Source organism: Carassius auratus, chromosome 29, assembly GCF_003368295.1.
Source record: "Carassius auratus strain Wakin chromosome 29, ASM336829v1, whole genome shotgun sequence".
Taxonomy (NCBI): domain Eukaryota; kingdom Metazoa; phylum Chordata; class Actinopteri; order Cypriniformes; family Cyprinidae; genus Carassius; species Carassius auratus.
Window position 1 is genome coordinate 10,109,981 of NC_039271.1, and position 17,463 is coordinate 10,127,443.

Below are 17,463 nucleotides of genomic sequence, written 5' to 3' on the forward strand. Positions count from 1 at the left end.
ATTTTATTAAATGCATATGTGAAAAACATTAAAACAGCATTTAAAACACTTTTTTGGGTATTCACGTGGGAAAAAGTAGGGCAGAACCTGATTTGAACCTTTATAGGGATTGATTGGATAATAAAAAGTGAGTGCTCTCACTTCCCTATATAAACAACATCAGACTGGATTATTAGCAGTAACCCGCTCACTAGGCCTTGGAACAGCACTATTGTTTCATAAAAGCAAAGCAATGTAGTACACCTCATAATATCTCAATCTTACATGGGCCAAATCCTTTCCGAAAACCTCCGTTACCATACTGTCTCTCTCTCACACACACACACTTTTAAAAAAAGACATGTCGGAAGTAAACCAAGCCTGAGCACTAATTAAATAGATGAGCTGTATTAACATAACCTGAATGCCCTGGCCAATTCCACTCCCCTGTATTCCATCCTAGCACACACCACACACACACCCTTCATTTTTTATTTCTTTTTTTTTTTGTTATGATCCGACCAGTGAGCGCCAATTGTTGGCCAGTGTAATTACCATTAGACCAGGACGGCTGGCTCTTTGATATGGTAATGAAGCTACAGCCCCCCTCCAACCACTGCGTCCCCCGACACACACTCTCCTCTTGTCTGACAATCTACCGAACATGAATTTCAAACAGCCTCCTCAGCACCTAACAAACGGGGCTGAGCTCCGCCGATGACCCACAATGCACAGGGGGCCACCGGAGGGAGGCGAGCGGAGAACAGCACAGGCAGGCGACACAAATGACATTTTTAGAACGAGGAGGAGGGGGATGAAGACATGTTCAAATGACAGGTTTGCAGCTTCTGTATTGGATAGGCCATGTTGGAGCGAGACAAGGGTCAAAACTACGCTGTCAAATCCAGGACGTCTTCCCACCCCAGCTAATGGCGGTATTTTCAGCTAAATTGCATGTCACTTAACATAAATTTTGGGCCCTGGTGATCTTGCATTTGATTGGAAAGAACGGTTCAATCTGTGTATGCTATAAACTTCATATGAATGCCTTAATTGGTCCCAAAAAAAAAAAAAGGTACAGTTCTCACTATTAATAAACTATTATGTAGGACTTTAAGTTAAAATATAAAATATTAAAACAGTAATATTCTGAAATATTACTACAATTTAAAATAACTTTTCTATTACATATTATAATTGTATTTTTTTTGGGAAGTTGGATTTTCAGCAGCCATTACTCCAGTCTTCAGTGTCACATGATCCATCATAAATCCTTTTAATATGCTGATTTGTTGCTCAATTATTATTTGTACTGAATTATAAATATAGGTTCTCGTTTTTATCAATTCTGAAAACAAGTTTTGCTACTTAAAGTATTCTTTGATTAATAGAAAGTTCGATGAAAAACATTTGACAAAGAAATATAAATATTTTCGAACAATGCAAAAGGCATTACTGTCACTTTTGCTCAATTTAATGCATCCTTGCAGAATAAAAGTATTCATTAAAATATAATTTATATTACTAACCCCAATTTTTTTAATGCTAGTGTATATACTGTAGATATGAATAAAAAAAGTCAGTCATTAGCTGGTGGCTAATAACCGATATAGTTAATATAACACCTTAGATTAGGGAACACATTCACTAATAACTATGACTTTTACCTTTAACTCAGAATTTGCTGCTAACTAATAGTTAATAAAGTAATTGTTAAGTTTAGGTAGGGCAGGATTAAAGGATCTAAAATATGGTCATGCAGAATAAGGCATTAATATGTGATTTATAATTAAATAAACAGCCAATAAGCTAGTAATGTGCATGCTAATAAGAAACCTTGTTCCCTAATCTAAAGTGTTACTGGTTACTTACTACCTCCTGCTAAAAATTCCCACAGTAAGGTCTCTATACTAGTCTAATCCACTAAAACGTTTCAAGTCCATCTTTTCATGTAAATCAATGGTAATTTTAGGCCCCCAGGCAAAATTGTAAATTTAAGCTTAGAGAGCTTGGAAAAGGTCAGAGCTAACTTCTTTAGCCACATGATTTAAGATGTGTTTTATGTGCCATTGTGCACCAAAGTTTCCTACTTAAAGTTTTTGAACAAACATTTAATTATGAGCAAAAGTGATGTCTGTTTTAGCAAGAACTACTAAATATGAGGAAATACTAAGCTTCTTAGAACTCATTGCACAAAACAAACAGCCATGCAGGAGAGAAAGGCTAGCCCTTACTTACAGATACACAAACAAACAAACACACACACACACACACACAAACAAACACACGGCAGAGGGAGGCAGGGCAGATCAGAGGGGAGTCCAGATGGACGGAGAGAGCCTCAGTGTCCCCACACCCTCACATGTCATATGTTGTCCCATCTGTACCATTACAGCACGGCCCCCCAACCCCAGGGACGCACACACTCACGTACACACGCACATGCATTCCATATCTCTCACCCTAGGTCTCCTGGGTATGAACAAACTTCCCGCACCCATTGTGTTAACATGTGACGATCAGAACCGCGGATGCTGGACATTTATACGTCTCTTTAGAGTGTGTGTGTGTGTGCGCGCGCGTGTGTGTGTGGATGGTTTGCTCTGGCTGTTAGAGACCTTTAGAGAGGATATCACCTCTGCCCTTCACTTCCAGCTCTCAGCCTATTTAACACTCCGCTGGAGCTCTCCACGCCACAGCGCTCTATTAAATATGCTCTTTGATATGGGAACACACACTCTGCAAATGTTCGGAGCACTACTTAGAGGTTAATTCCTTTTCAGCTATTCAGTTGTTGATGAGAGCTCTCAATATGTTCTGTTTCAGAAGTGAATGAAGAGAGTCATTGACCAACACAACTAAAACTAAATTATAAACAAACGTTCCCAGATACAAAACACCCATGTAATAATCAATGATATTCTTAAGAAGAAGAGACCTAGATGTTGGGAGGGTGTCACTATAAAATGTCTGTTGGGATTGAGGCATGCTAGTGCACTCCTAAAACTTGACACAAATTCACTTTTCTGGGGAAACAGTTAAAAAAAAATCATATTTTTTTTAAACTCCTCAAACTTTTGTCCAATCAAATGCTGTCTAGAATAAGAATGACCTGCAGAGAATGCCACCTGTAAATGACTATAATATTGCAAATCATGCACTGGGTTGTGATGTAAACCGATAGTAAAAAAAAAAAGCTGAAAATTCAGCTTTACCATCACAGGAATAAATTACATTTTAAAATATATTAGAATAGAAAAAGTTATTTTAAATGCAGCCTTGGTGAGCATATAAGACTACTTATACCAGTTTCACAAACTGTCCCCAAATGTTCGAACGGTAGTGTAGTGTAGTCCTCCATGAGAAAGTACAAATAGCATATGGCACTTCTTGTTTGGCTCAATGAACTCCGACTCATTTCCTATTAGACTGAAGTTCAACTACAGTCCATGACTTCAGAAACCTATGTTGTTGTTCTGCCATGTAAACAGATTCACATCCAACTTTTCCGCATTTAAGTCTCAACTACAAGCTATTAAAGATTTAATTGCACAGCTATAATCTGCATTTTTAAAAAGTGCAAGGTGCCAACACGAGTTCTGGTTGCGTTGCTGAGAACACAAGACGTGCAAGATGAAAGGGAAACAGATTCCAGGGGAGAATTCCAGGAGGCACTCAGGAGTCTACTTCTAAATGATCAGCAAGCATGTAACAATACCTCCCACTAATGGAGGTGTTTTGTTGGTTTTAGTCCACTTAATTGGTCGGGGGTTCAGCATTACCGGCGAAAAGCCGAGAATAATGCTACTACCTGTTCTCCTCCTCTTCTTCTGTTCATCCCAAGGAGAAGAAAACCCAAAGGACCAGACATTACTTCAACCCACAGAAAGACAGGAATCCCAAAGCGGGCAAGAAAATGAGAATGAAAGAGAGAGCGGTTTTCTCTCACCTGAGATGAATAGAGCAGGTGATGTTTATGTATGATTCTTTAAAGCTCTTGCACTGATGAAGAAGATCACATGGTCTGCCTGATATGCAGTAAGAAGCCCCTGAAGACCAATCGATCTGTGGAATGAGGCAGGTTCCTGGAGATTGATCTTAAAGAGACAGATCACCCAAAAATGAATATTCTTTAATGCCACTCCAAGCCTGTATGAATCTCTTTGTTCTTTGGAATATAAAATAAAATATTTTGAGGAGCGTCCATGCTGCTCTTTTCCATACATGATTAATAAATTGGAACTGATGTTTTTAGATTTCAAAAAAGAAGCTTTTACGCTTAAAACATATGCAAAAGCACCATGACACAAGAATGCATTAAACTGATCAAAAGTGACAGTAAAGATAATGCATAATACTACAAAAATGCTGTTCTTTTCAACTTTCTATTCATCAAACAATCCTGAAAAAAAAATGCATAACGTTTTCCACAAAAATATTAAACAGCTGCTTTAAACACTGATATTAATAAAACATACTTCTTAACCAAATCAGTGTATTAAACTGATTTCTAAAGGATCATGTGAAACTGAAGTTGAAATGCATGGCCATTACAAGAATGAATTACTCTAACAATATATTTCAATATATATATTAAAATAAAAAGTTGTTTTAAACTGTAATATTCCACAATTGTAATATTTAACAAAAAAGTATTAGATGAGTAAAAATGTTCACGCCACATTAAATATTGTTGTTACGTTATTCATAGCCATTACTGGTGTAAATAAAAGGAGGCTTGTTATTGCTGTATGACTGAGCATTGATTTAGTGAACTCTGATACTAGATCGTTGAAGAGCTCAGGTCATTGAAAAATCTCTTGCTTGGACTATTCCTCCATTTCTCCAGAGGCCTCTCTCGTCCTCTTCTGCCCTGTTCTAACACTCGGCGAACTGAAGCAATTACAAGCCCTGACCGCAAGCCCACATCATATGGAACTGGAATGTATGTAGACAAGCTTTTGGTTGTTTATATGGAAATGCGATTGCCGTGTTGATTAGTGAGCACGTCCCTTCCCACACCCTTCATCGCACCACCACACAGGGGACGCTGCTACCTACAAGACAAAGACGCATCGCTGTAATTCACTCAAGAGCCTCATTTTTCATAATGAGTGTGTTTTTATGTGGCCTCTGCGGTTTCCACACACTGTGAGCAGTAATAACTGCGTATACATTCATAGACGCGTTTGCCACAATTAGCCCGATGGCCGCCCTGGTGAGGAAGTTCAGGTACGGAGGAAAGCTGGAGTGGGGCAGGTCTACTGGGAGGGAGACGCAGGGAATACAAGGGCCCTGGGCATATTGAGAGAGATGCTCAGGAGGGAATTCAGGAGAGAAGTGTGGAACAATCTGTCGCATGATGACAGATGATGTGATTCACTGAATAATTTGCTCAGAGATGATTTTTTTTGACATGCACCGATATCCAGTAGGGGTGGCACAGACTACTCTATTAGCTCTGTGTTAACTAGTTGACTCCTGACCTTGATAGTGTTATATGGTGAAAGCAGGACGAATAATTTAATAAGATTAATTATATATCATGAACATTTATTTGTATATATTTATTGATTAACATTAACTTTAGGTCATCAATGCAATCAATATTCAGTTCATTATTACTTCATGATACCTAATATAGTAATTAATGGTAGGAAATAGAAAGTGTTATCTTAAAGTATAACCACAGGTAAAGTCCTTCGCACAAAGTGCACCCTAGTGTATCAGATTAGATTTGCATATCATTTGCAATTACCAATATAATATATTTGAATATGAATGTGAAAAAGTGAATCCAACGGCCATCTGGGATGTGCCGAGTTCATTTACTGTGTTCACACACAGTATAAGCCAAAAGTCTTTTGAGCGAGCTCGGATGGAGGAAATAAATCAATTATGTAAAATATTATTATATTTTACATCATAACAGTTGCAATATTCCCAAAGCAAGAATCAATATATTAATTTAAACATAAATTTTTATTATTGTCACATTCATATTTTTTTTTTAAAAAGGGACCTCTATTTTCTAAATGTCTCTGAAAATGGGCAACATACCGTGACATTAATTCAACACACAATTATTTCTAATCAAAACCCAAACTTAGAGCGAGCTAAAAATAAAATGGTGTAAAGCACTGATGCAGTGCAGATGAGAAATAAAGAGCAAAAATACTGCAATGTCAGGGTTTTGAAATACAATTTTTGGTCCCACTTTATATTAAGTGGATTTAACTACTATGTACTTACATCAAAAAATGAGTACAATTAACTTTTTGTGTTCATATTGTATTGCAAAACACTTTTGCTGCTATTGAGGTGGAATATTGGTAAGGTAAGGGACAGGTTTGGAGGTATGGATAGGTTTAAGGGTGGGTTAAGGGGTAAGGCATGAGGTCAAGAGTGCATTTATAAAATTACAAATTAATTACTGATGTATTTACATGCAGGTATTTTTTAAATATAAGTACAATGCAAAAACATGTATGTACACAATAAGTGCAATGTACCAAATTATTTATTTAAATTTAAGTACATAGTAGTTAAGGCCACTTAATATAAAGTGGGACCTTGGTTTTATTCCTGTGATGGCACAGTTGAATTACCAGCAGCCATTACTCCATAATCACAACATGATATTATTATGACCAAAATATCAACATAATATCATATTACTAGGTCCCTACTGATTCCCACTGTGAATCCTCCTGAAAGAATCAAATATTGTTCTTGAGGCTGAAAGACACTAAAGTGAGTGGAACAAAACAGTTTTTAGGACATTAAATGGCGACTTTTACATTGATCTCGCAGTGTAGACATGCAAGCTATTGTGATCAGCATCCACTGATTCTGTATTCTGAGTCACTAACAGTGCATATTATTTACATTTACATTTATCTACACAACTACAAAAAAAGTGGCCAGGCAAAAACGAATCATCTAATAATCCAGGTTCATCTCTCCAGATGGAGAAGGCCAAGGCCTGTCTAAAAGCCCCAGCTCCATTCATCATGTGCTTTTTACAATGCCAAGCACAATTGGCTTCCATTTTTCTGTGTGTATTTACATTGTAGACTATGGAAGAATAAACAGGTGCTCTGTTAGAGAGTGCTAGGAGCCTGATGTGCTGTACACACACACACACACACAAACACACAGTTATACTTCTCAGCTCAAACACGGGCTCAGCCACATCTTCTAACATGCCTGTATCTGTTTACAGAAGAACACAAGTATCCCCGTAGTGGTCGGCTTGTGGGGAAACCAAGGAGTCCCCGTGTTTGTAGAGTGCATGCAGGTGTCTAAGAGTTAAGGGGATGCACATGTACACAAACGGATGCATCCTATGCATTCTTCAGACAGTGGCTTTTGCCTTAAAGATAAACACACACACACACACACTTTTAGCTGTGCTTTCCAATAAAGGAAAGGAGGACGTTGCATCATGAGTGGAGGTCAAAGAGGTCATAACATCTAAAACAACTTTACAGCCCTACAACTTCCCCCTGCACTACATGATTTCCTGTCTGTGTTGGCTAACCACAGGCGGAACTTCCTTTAGATTATGTACTGAGAGAGGAAGACAGGTCAGAGGTCACACAAGCACACTCGTCCGTGCCCCACACACAGCTTGCGGTCCAAATGCTTGAACACATTTGTACAATATTTCACTGTTCGTACTGCACAAAGGAAGCTATAGTCACAGAAACCTAAACCTTAGTGAAGATGCTGGTGACCTTTCAGTCCAGCCAGGACATTGTTCAACGCACAAATGAGTCACCTAAACATTACAGGTTCAAAGTTATGAGGAAGTTTCCAAGACGTCTGGAACAGAAACAATCTTCTGAAAAAAAAAAAAAAAAGACGATGACTTCAGAAATCCAAAATATAAACATATGGTTGCCCAAGTTTACATTTCACTGATGGCCAGTCATCATTAAGTAATAAAAAAGAAGTACAATAAGAACTAATTCTGGATACATGCATCACCTACAACTTTGCATATCCTTCTGATGGATATCAATGTAAGACACAAACAGTATATACAAAAACATGATCATATACTTTAACACTAAATGTGGGGGAAAAGACAAGTATAGCTATTTCTGCAGCCAGTGAGTTTAACAAAGTACTATTATTTAGCCATTTATATGGAATTAAAGGCACGGCAGTAAAACATAGGCCATTTAATTCTAGAGGTCAGAAGAAGGGTGAAAGATAGAAAATGGTCATGTAACATAAAAAAAAATATGACTTTTCAGAGCATTGATTTTTTTTCAGAGCATTAGACTTTTCAAACATAAGCAGACTACAGGGAAACAAAAATAATAAAATGATAATATAATTTATATGACGACCCCTTTAAAGATGCACAAACATTCTTGTCACTCTCTGAGCCTCAAGCTTGGCTATGTTTCCTGGACAGTGTCAACAGCAAACCCATATGTCATTTAATATGAAGGTCTGCGAAGCATGCACTTCAGTGTATTTGACGAGAAAGTAATAAAAAAAAAAAATCTGATTTTAGCAGTGTTGCTGTTTGTTTCCAGTTGACTGCATCGGCAGCTGAGTAGTTCTGCAGTGACCCGTGTGTGTGTGTGTGTGTGTGGACGGTACAGACTGCCCTCAGAGAAACAGTCATGGGGCAACTCTCAGCTGCCCTGTATTGTTGCTGCAAACACACAAAACACACAGCCTGGCCCTCCAGCTGGCCCCGTGCCCCTCCCTGTGGCCCTGTCTTCTCTTTCTCTCTCTCTCTCTCTCTCTCTCATTCTTTCTGTGTCTCTTGCTCTCAGTTTTTCTGATAATTGCGTTCTGCTCTCTGTATCATCGCTCCACCCCACTGGGAAAACACCATCCAGCTCGCTTCATTCTCTTTGGGAATGTACACACTGTGAAGTTTTTGGAAGTGAAAATCCCATTTAAAATCTTAGAACACAAGTCATTTCTGAAATTGAGATAAGTGACAGAGAAATTAGAAAAACTTATAGCAACCAAGTCCGAACTGGGCACTCCGTTTACTCTTAGGGTGCAACAATTGGCTGATGGATGTTCTCTCGGGCTGGGACAGGGCGCTTCATTGGCTGACTGTTATAGTGTAGCCATGGAAACTACTAGCCCATGATAACCATGATTAGAAGTGTCATGATGACAACAATACGGCACAGAGCGATAATGTGTCTTTGATGAGCACATCACAGCCATTGTGAAGCAGTAATTGATTTGTTTACTAATATGCCGGTCTTTGCTTGTGTCGGCCGACAACAATGGGGTGTCCTTGCATAAAAAAAAAAAAAAAACGGCGGAAGAAAATGAGTAAAAATAGGAACTGACCTACAAAGGATGTGAAAGAGATGAGTGCTGCTCGTCTTCAGACCACAAACCCATTGGTGATTCGCAGAACCCTGGGGACGAGAAGCAGAGGAAAGGAGAGAGGTGAACAAAGAAAGAGAAAGGAGGAAGACACTAAAGAAATAGTTTTCAGAAACTGAAAATTCTAAATTAATTTAATCAACTTCTTTTCTTTTAAAACCTGTATGACCTTTTCTTCTCTGAAACTCAAAAGGACAAATTCTGAAGAATGTCCTAGCTGCTCTTTTCCAAGCATTTTCACAACTTAAGTTTTAGCTTGTTCTGCATACAATTATTATTTTTTGAATACTTCATACTACTTTAAATAGAATGGAACAATATTATGGACCACTTTTACAATATATATTAATAGCCTTTTTAACTAGTGAGGAAAAGTCAAATGTCCTTAATAATAGGATGTCAAAGTATTTCACAAAATAAATGAGGACATTTGGTCCTCACAAGTATAGTCAAAATAAGTACACACACACACACACACACACACACACACGGACACATATGTTTGGTGGGTTGAGTGCATGTGTTTGTGTTCACCTGCACATTAAGAGCGCGGTTCTAATCTTTATGGTAATAAACTCTGGCGGTTACTTGGCTGCCGGCACTGTAGATCAGGCTTTAATAGAAAGTAAATGTGTTTGCTGAGAAAGGGGAAGAGTCACTTGAAATTGTACTAATGTATTCCTTATTGAGTTGAGGATGTGTGTGTTGCCACCTGGTCAAGTGAAGCTGGGTGATTGCTTATGAGCCTCTCAACTGGTAGCTATTACACAGTCATATACGGCTTGTAACCCAACACACAATTTTGGTCATTCAGATTGAATATTGGTGTCTGCTAAGGCGAGCAACACCAATATGACTGCTCATTCGTAGCAGAGTTTTTTTTTTTTACATGGCATGGACACAAATGATACCTCAAATTGTTCTTTGAGGACAGGTGTGCTATTACTTTTGATCAGACTTGACAACCACCCAAAACACCCTACCATTATGGTGCCGACTTTAACATGGTCAAACGTTTTTGAATTTTCATGGGTCAAATCCAGTCACTGCGTAAAAATCTACACATTTGGGAATTTTGTGTGAGGGAATGATTTGCCAACACAGATTTTGCAGGACCAATGGGTTCAAGTTGGTCACACTGGTTTGCCATGTTGACCAAAAAAAAGCTTCATGCATCACCACACTACTGACAATCGACAATAGAACTTTTTGCTTGTAAATTTTACTAAAGTGATAGTACAGTAAACTTGGTACTTGGGGTACTATGTCTATGTCTATGAACTTTGGTTTTAAACTATCAAGATTTTACAATTTGAATCTATTTTTTTTTATATAAATTAAAAAATAAATTATTTTTTCTATATTTAATCATTTTTATTAATATTAATTGACCCTGTGGGTGTGGCAAATTAATTTATTAAGTATCAATCTACGCCATTGCCTCCCAGTGCATACAAGGTCATACAGAAAAGGTCATATAAAACTGATCGCATAATAATCCATATATTATAGGTGTCAACTAGCCATAACCATATTCATATTTCAAGGTATTTACATGGCACTATACAAAAAATTCACCATGGCTCATGTCCAAAACAATTCCATGTTTATCACGCTACAATCCTTCACAGTCTCCCTGTCTTTATCTCGCTGTCACATAAACTTCACTCAGACAGACAAACAACATCAAGCATCTGCAAACAAGATGCTCTCTTCACGATTCACACAAAGCAAACGAACACTAGACAAAGTGCACAAAGTCTTAACCAGCAAACAGGGCTCCATTCACTCCCGTTTAAAAAGGTCACCATTTTCTCTGGCTAAGCACCCTGTGTCTACTGATAATTTTATGCATAAACAAATGGCAAATTTGTGCCACATAAATATGTATTAGCAATTAATAATGTCCTGCGTCTGTGGCGATGCCAGGTGCATGCTAAATCAGTTTGGGCACTCTGCAGCGCTGGTGCCTTTGTTTTCCTCTAGCTCTCTCAGGGTTGCCACAATAGGCGCACAATAGATGCACAATGGGCACCCGTAACAGGGCACCGTGCCCCTGAGACCATGCCAGGCTCCCTGAATGAAGCCACCATCACCTGGTCAGAGCCAAAACAATGCAGGCATCACCAGACAGCAACCGGGGTATTATTGAATTAGCGGTCGCGTTGTGATTAAGGGTTTAGAGGAGCATTTAGAGGTTTGCTTTTTAAATAATGATGACTGAGGCAGCTAGGGATATGCTGGATGAACATGTACATGTGTGTTTGACAGAATACACAGGCACACGCACATGCACACACACCTGTTCATCAGCAGAAACACCTGGAAGCTGTCTGTCCCATTTTTACCTTAGTGTCAGAGAGATTTTAATGTCAGCGTGAGCAGTAATGTGCACGCATACGCAGCTACGCAAATAAACAGATTTGTTTGGCAGGGCAGGATCTTTCGGGACATCACAATGCCATTATTGTCTCACGCAGACAGAGATCAGGGACAAGATGGACAGAAAGCGCAGCTCCTCTGTTTCTCTAGTGTTTAATAGGATCAGATTAATACAATGGCTCTGATAAAATGCCCGGCTAACATCATACTGAGATTTAGAGAGAGTGAATTAAAGGGTAGAATGAGGGATTGTGAAAGCATTTGTATCAGACATAGCGGGTGACAGAGGGCTTATTTAGGGAAAGAAGAGGATTACCAGCCGCCAGCCTGCGGTTGTGCTCCGCTTCGATCACTGTGATCATAAGACCAGCACAATTCAGCTCTGCTAATAATGCACACACACATCTGCCTATTCATTTCAGCTCTAATGCAATACATCTGGTAATGAAACTCGCCGGAATCAAGATGGCCGGATTTGGCTACATCTGTCCCTCCGCTGGTTCCAACCTGTTCAGGGTTTTCAAGCTTAAAGGCAACATAATAACAATTCTGACCCTGTCAAAATGTACTGCCTTGATATCTTTGGTTTTATTTTTGCACATTTGATCAGTGTTTTTTTATTCTTAAGAAAACAATGTATTAGTATTCTTTTACCGTCACATATCATAACCACTATTTCTGAAACAACTTTTTTTTTCTGATGACCTCACCTACTGTAGGCCATGCAGGTTATTGAATAAAAGTCAACATAAAATACCTTTACCAAAACCATTTTATGCCTGTAATCTTGCACATTTCTGAGCAAAATGCTAAAATGTAGGCCAGAAATGTACAAATGTATAGCAAAAATCTGAGCAAAAATAACTGGATTTTTTAAATTCGCCATTACAAACCAGGGGTGCTATTTACTTCTTATTACTTAACCTCTTAAGAATAAAGTTTAAAAAAAAAATCCTAAGAATGTTCCTTTTTTTCTTAAGATTGTTACAATATAAAGAATTAGAAGTTTTCAAAAGCTATAATAAATCATTGAGAAATCATTGAGACCAGAAATATACATTTAAAAGTTAATTTGGTCGATTTTGACAAAACAATACTGGTAGTCCATTCTGGTATGGTACGTCTGCTTTTCACTTTATCATTACTGAATATCCTGTTTCACTCAAAAATACACCACATAAGAGGTCGGTATACACACAGTGGTGACCAAAAGATAGATGGCTGGAGTGCTCCCCAGACCTTTAGGGTTCAATTACCTGAGCATATCCACCCCTTTCCTTATTTGTCCGGGCTAAGGCTGTGAAGGCGACTTCCTTTCCCACTCCCCGGGGTTCTCAGAGAGGAAGAAGGAATGACACGGTGCCTATGAAAGAGCCATTGTTCACAGAGGTGGTCCCGGTACTGTGTGAGGGGAGGTGGCTAATCACAAGGCGGGCAACAGCACAAGGGTAAATATTTATCTGCTGGGATATAAACGACGGCTCATGTAATTTACCAACAGGCCGTTCCTTCCTGCATGGTGATGGTGTTTAGTCTTGGGTAGGAATGGCGAGGGGTCAGTCTGATCACAACCCGGCCATATCGAACAGTTATCAATGATTATCACTGATGCATCTTCACACTAAAACTGACACTCTTTAAGTGTGCAAGCAACTAAAGTGGGCTAAACTATAAATATCATTAGGGTGTTTTCCACTATACAGTATAGGTTTTAAAAACAACTGGTAATATAAGCATAGTCTAAGGAGGAGCTTGCTGTTTAATGTGTCGTGTGGTGGTGTTTAATTCCTGCTGCCATTACTGGGTGAGATGAAGCAGAACTGGTGGGCAAAACCACTTATTATTTCAATCAAAGATAACATTTCTACATAGTAATAAGTACCCACCAGTCACTAATGTCACCATATGAATCAAATCATAAGAAAAATACACAAACTGCAAAATAACTCTATAGTACACTGAAAATCCTGGTGGTGTTTTGTCTTTGTGTACATCACTAAGTGCATCGTCTACTGTATATACACGAGTATCCACTTTATGGACAGGCAACTTACAATGAACTCTGTACATTCATATAAATTATCTTATCTTAGCATTAATGTGCTAATAAAACATGCTTTCCATCTGCAAACCAACACACACATACTTGCATTTGTGGTTTACAGCGAACTCTCTATAGGCATAATGGTTTTTATTCTGTACAAACTGTATTTTCTATCACCCTACACCTAAACCTATCCCTTACAGAAAACTACAGGTAATTTTTGCATTTCATAAAACAGTTTTTTTTTAATGTTTTTTAAAGCCTTTTTAAATGGGGAGTCGGGGACACAGGAAGTGTGCTCATAAACCATGTTTATGTTGTAGAACCCGTCATTATACACATTTGTGTACTTGCACAACCACACACTTAAACTGCAAGAACAACAACCAAAAATCTTACAAAACACTTGACACACACTTGTTGACTTCCTACTGGCATATTTGTGCTCCAGTCATTTGCAACTTGACCCTGGTAAACAGCTCTAGTCAGTGATGTAAGTAATGACCAGCAGGCCTAGAAAGATAAAAACCACCCAAGATTCTCCACAACTTCTCCTTAAAGATCAACCGATTCTTCTAGATTTGACCATGCAACTCAGGGTGTCGCGATCTGGTTTCGAAGATATTCTGGGTGGTTGATTAGTGGTCTAAGTTCCACCCCCGAATCTTTATGATAGTCTGAAGATTCCGCCTTCAATGCAAGATTATAGAATATGTTTTGACTGTTTCATTGTCCATAAGACAACTGTAAGATTTAAATCAGACTTTTGAGAAAGGAAGGAGAAGTAGAGGCAGAGGCAAGCGAGTGAAAATAAAGTTAGAATACAAGAGAAACAAGTAGTAGCACAACTGGCACGGGATGATGTACACCTTTTCTACATGTGGATACAAGCTGTCAAGCTCAGTGACAGTGTGAACACTCCAACACTTAAAAATAGTGTCTGTGTGACAAGCTGAATTAAACCAAAGCCACGACCGTCCTTATGGCTGCATTCATCTTTCTGTCAAGATCTTTATTTGATGCATTTTTCACTTCCTTTGCTGAAAGTTTCTCTTCTTGTATACAGTGTTCTCTCTTTCCATCAATCTCGTCCCCTCCTCTGCCATTTCTCTTTTCTTACTTTATTTTTTCGCTGGCCTCCTCCTCACCTCTACTTCTCCTTCCTTTCTCCATTCCTTTATCTTCTCACCATCTCCATTCTTCCTCCTTTTGTGTAACGAAAACATGTTCTTCTCGTTCTCCACCCTTTTGTCTGTGTGATGTGAGTACAGCGCTCATGTTTAGGACTTTCCGTGAGCTAACAGCCACTTAACATTGTGAATTGTAGTCGGGATGCAGAAGCATGATATTTTATTCCCTCATTTTAAAAGTCTCTTTAAAATAATTACACTTTTTTTATGTTGTATTCCCTCATTCTAAAAGTCTTATTTTAAAGTCTCTTTAGGCTGACTTTTTTTTTAAATACTGCTCCTACTACTACTACTACTACTACTACTACTAATAATAATAATGTAAAAATATTGCAATTTATTATAACTTTTTGATACAATTTAAAATTGTATTTATTTCTGTGATAAAGATACCTTATCAGCAGCCATTACTCCACTATCCGGTGTCACATGATTAATTAGAAATTATTCTAATAATTATTCTAATCTTCTGATTTGGTGTTCAATTTCTGAACAATTTTAATAACAGGAAACATGGAACAGATGCTTAATGACAACACTTTGATTAGGACTTTACATAAAATGGTTCAAATAAAATATATAAAATGAAGTAAATATAAAATGGTGTAAAGAGTGTTAAATCATAATGATGAATCATTTTTACCTATCAGGACGTCCCGAAATGGAGGTTTTGTCAGATTCTGCTCTTTTCTGAGAACAGTTTTATCCCCACATCATAAGCTAATCCAAGAGATGTAAACCCAACACACAAGCAGTCAAACAACTGTCTGTTAAAGGAATGAGAAGATCAGAAACTCGTGAAAAACAACGATGGCAAACACAAACATGGCTGGAATGTGGTGTTCGGAGTTCTTCAGGAAGCTTTACAATGCTGCTTATTGTGCTGAGTTTAAGACGCAGATGTTGTTATTGATGTCATAATGAGATAAAAGCTTCCAAATGACTCTCTCGAAGGAATAAAAAGCTAAATATGATTGAAATAGACATCAAAATTTAAAACATTCCCGACCTTACAAAACAAGAGGTTGAAAGTACATCTCTGCCCCAAATTCACAAACACGCACGCAGGGAATCTGCAGGGAGGTCTGTGAGCTGAAGTGACCTTTATCCAGGGTCAGGTCATTAAAAAAAAAAAAGTTTGAATAAAAAAAAATAATAATACCTTAACCCTAAATAAAACCCTCACATAAACCTTCTTGAATTGTTCATATTTTAGATTTAAATTCCAATTGCCCTTAAAGCTGCGGTAGGGAACTTTTGACGCTCTAGCGGTTAATAAACAGAACTGCTTGCGTCTTGCGGAAGAACATCGTAGCCGGAACTACTTCTCTCTGTTTATGTCTATGAAGAATCACAAAGGTACTGGGTTACTCCGCCGCGGTACCCCCGAAGCAATCTAAAATAGTCCGAATATAAACACTTATTATAGGTGCACCCTAGTGATTCAGGACAAGCCAAAAACACGGTTTGGAAAATGGATTCATGGTGTACTCGCTTATTATATACATTTTGAACACAAACAAAGTTACGGACCGCAGCTCTGATTGGTTGTTTCTTACCGGGAGCGATGGAGTTTCTGCAAATGGCAATAGGACCACTGGGAGGAGCCAGAGGAGCTTGATTTTTTTCACAGAGTATCTGTCTCATATTCTACTGTGTATGTGTAAAAAATATTTTTTTTACAAAAGTTCCCTACAGCACCTTTAAACAGTGTTAAGCGTGCATGTGTGTGTGTTTGGAGTTTTACTGTGGTGTCTGGACAGAAATCAGGCACAATGGCCTGTTCAGAAATAGCGAGCTGATATGCTGTTTGTGGTCGTGACCTGCGGTGGGTCTTTTTACCTGCTGGGATCTCCTCCCACCCTGTCTGAGTCCCTCTATAGAGGCTGTGGCTCTTCAGTCCCTGATAGAGAAAAGAACAGACAGACAGCGAATCTGATCAATACCAGCGCCTCCTCTTTGTTGCTGAAATCAAAACCTTTTGAGGTGAATATTCCTTTTTTTTTTTTTTTTTTTTTGAAAAACACGGTGACGTCAATAGATTCAGGTAACTGACTTGCTATGTGGAGCAGAATGCTTTAGAGAATGAAAGCAATGTCTTGATACACTTCTTTGGTCTGGTTTATGGATTTATTTTCTTTTAAGGATGTGTGACCCTTAAAGAGTCCAAAATGCTACTTTGACCGATTCAAATCTACTCACAACACAGCCGAACAAGTATAAGGATTTATCTCTTTTTAGTTTCGTAAGCAGTATGTCCGTGAGAAATCCGCAGCCTAATTTTTTATTATTTCTGGTAGGTTATAACTGTAAAAACTAAACAAAATATATTCTGATGTTCGACTCAGTAATTTCCTTTTTTTTTTTTTTAAAGAAATCAATACTTTTATTCAGCAAGGTTGCATTAAATAGAAAAAAAGTGACAGTAAAGACATTTTATATGTTACAAAAGATTTCTATTTCAAGAATCCTGAAAATAAAAATAAAAATAAA

At 38.2% G+C, this 17,463-nt stretch overlaps 1 protein-coding gene across 2 annotated transcripts in view; it reads right to left on the reverse strand.

The window, feature by feature from the left end:
* Positions 1-16,854, reverse strand: part of LOC113048033 (transcription factor SOX-5-like) — a 164,936-nt gene extending 148,082 nt beyond the window's left edge. Inside the window, exon 1 of one of the 2 annotated variants that reach the window (XM_026209535.1) lies at positions 16,813-16,854. The gene's annotated coding sequence lies outside the window, so the exon portion shown is untranslated. Of the gene's footprint in view, positions 1-3,928; positions 4,093-16,812 lie in introns of those variants that run through there. The other variant, XM_026209534.1, reaches the window with a different exon arrangement.
* Positions 16,855-17,463: the final 609 nt, after the last annotated feature.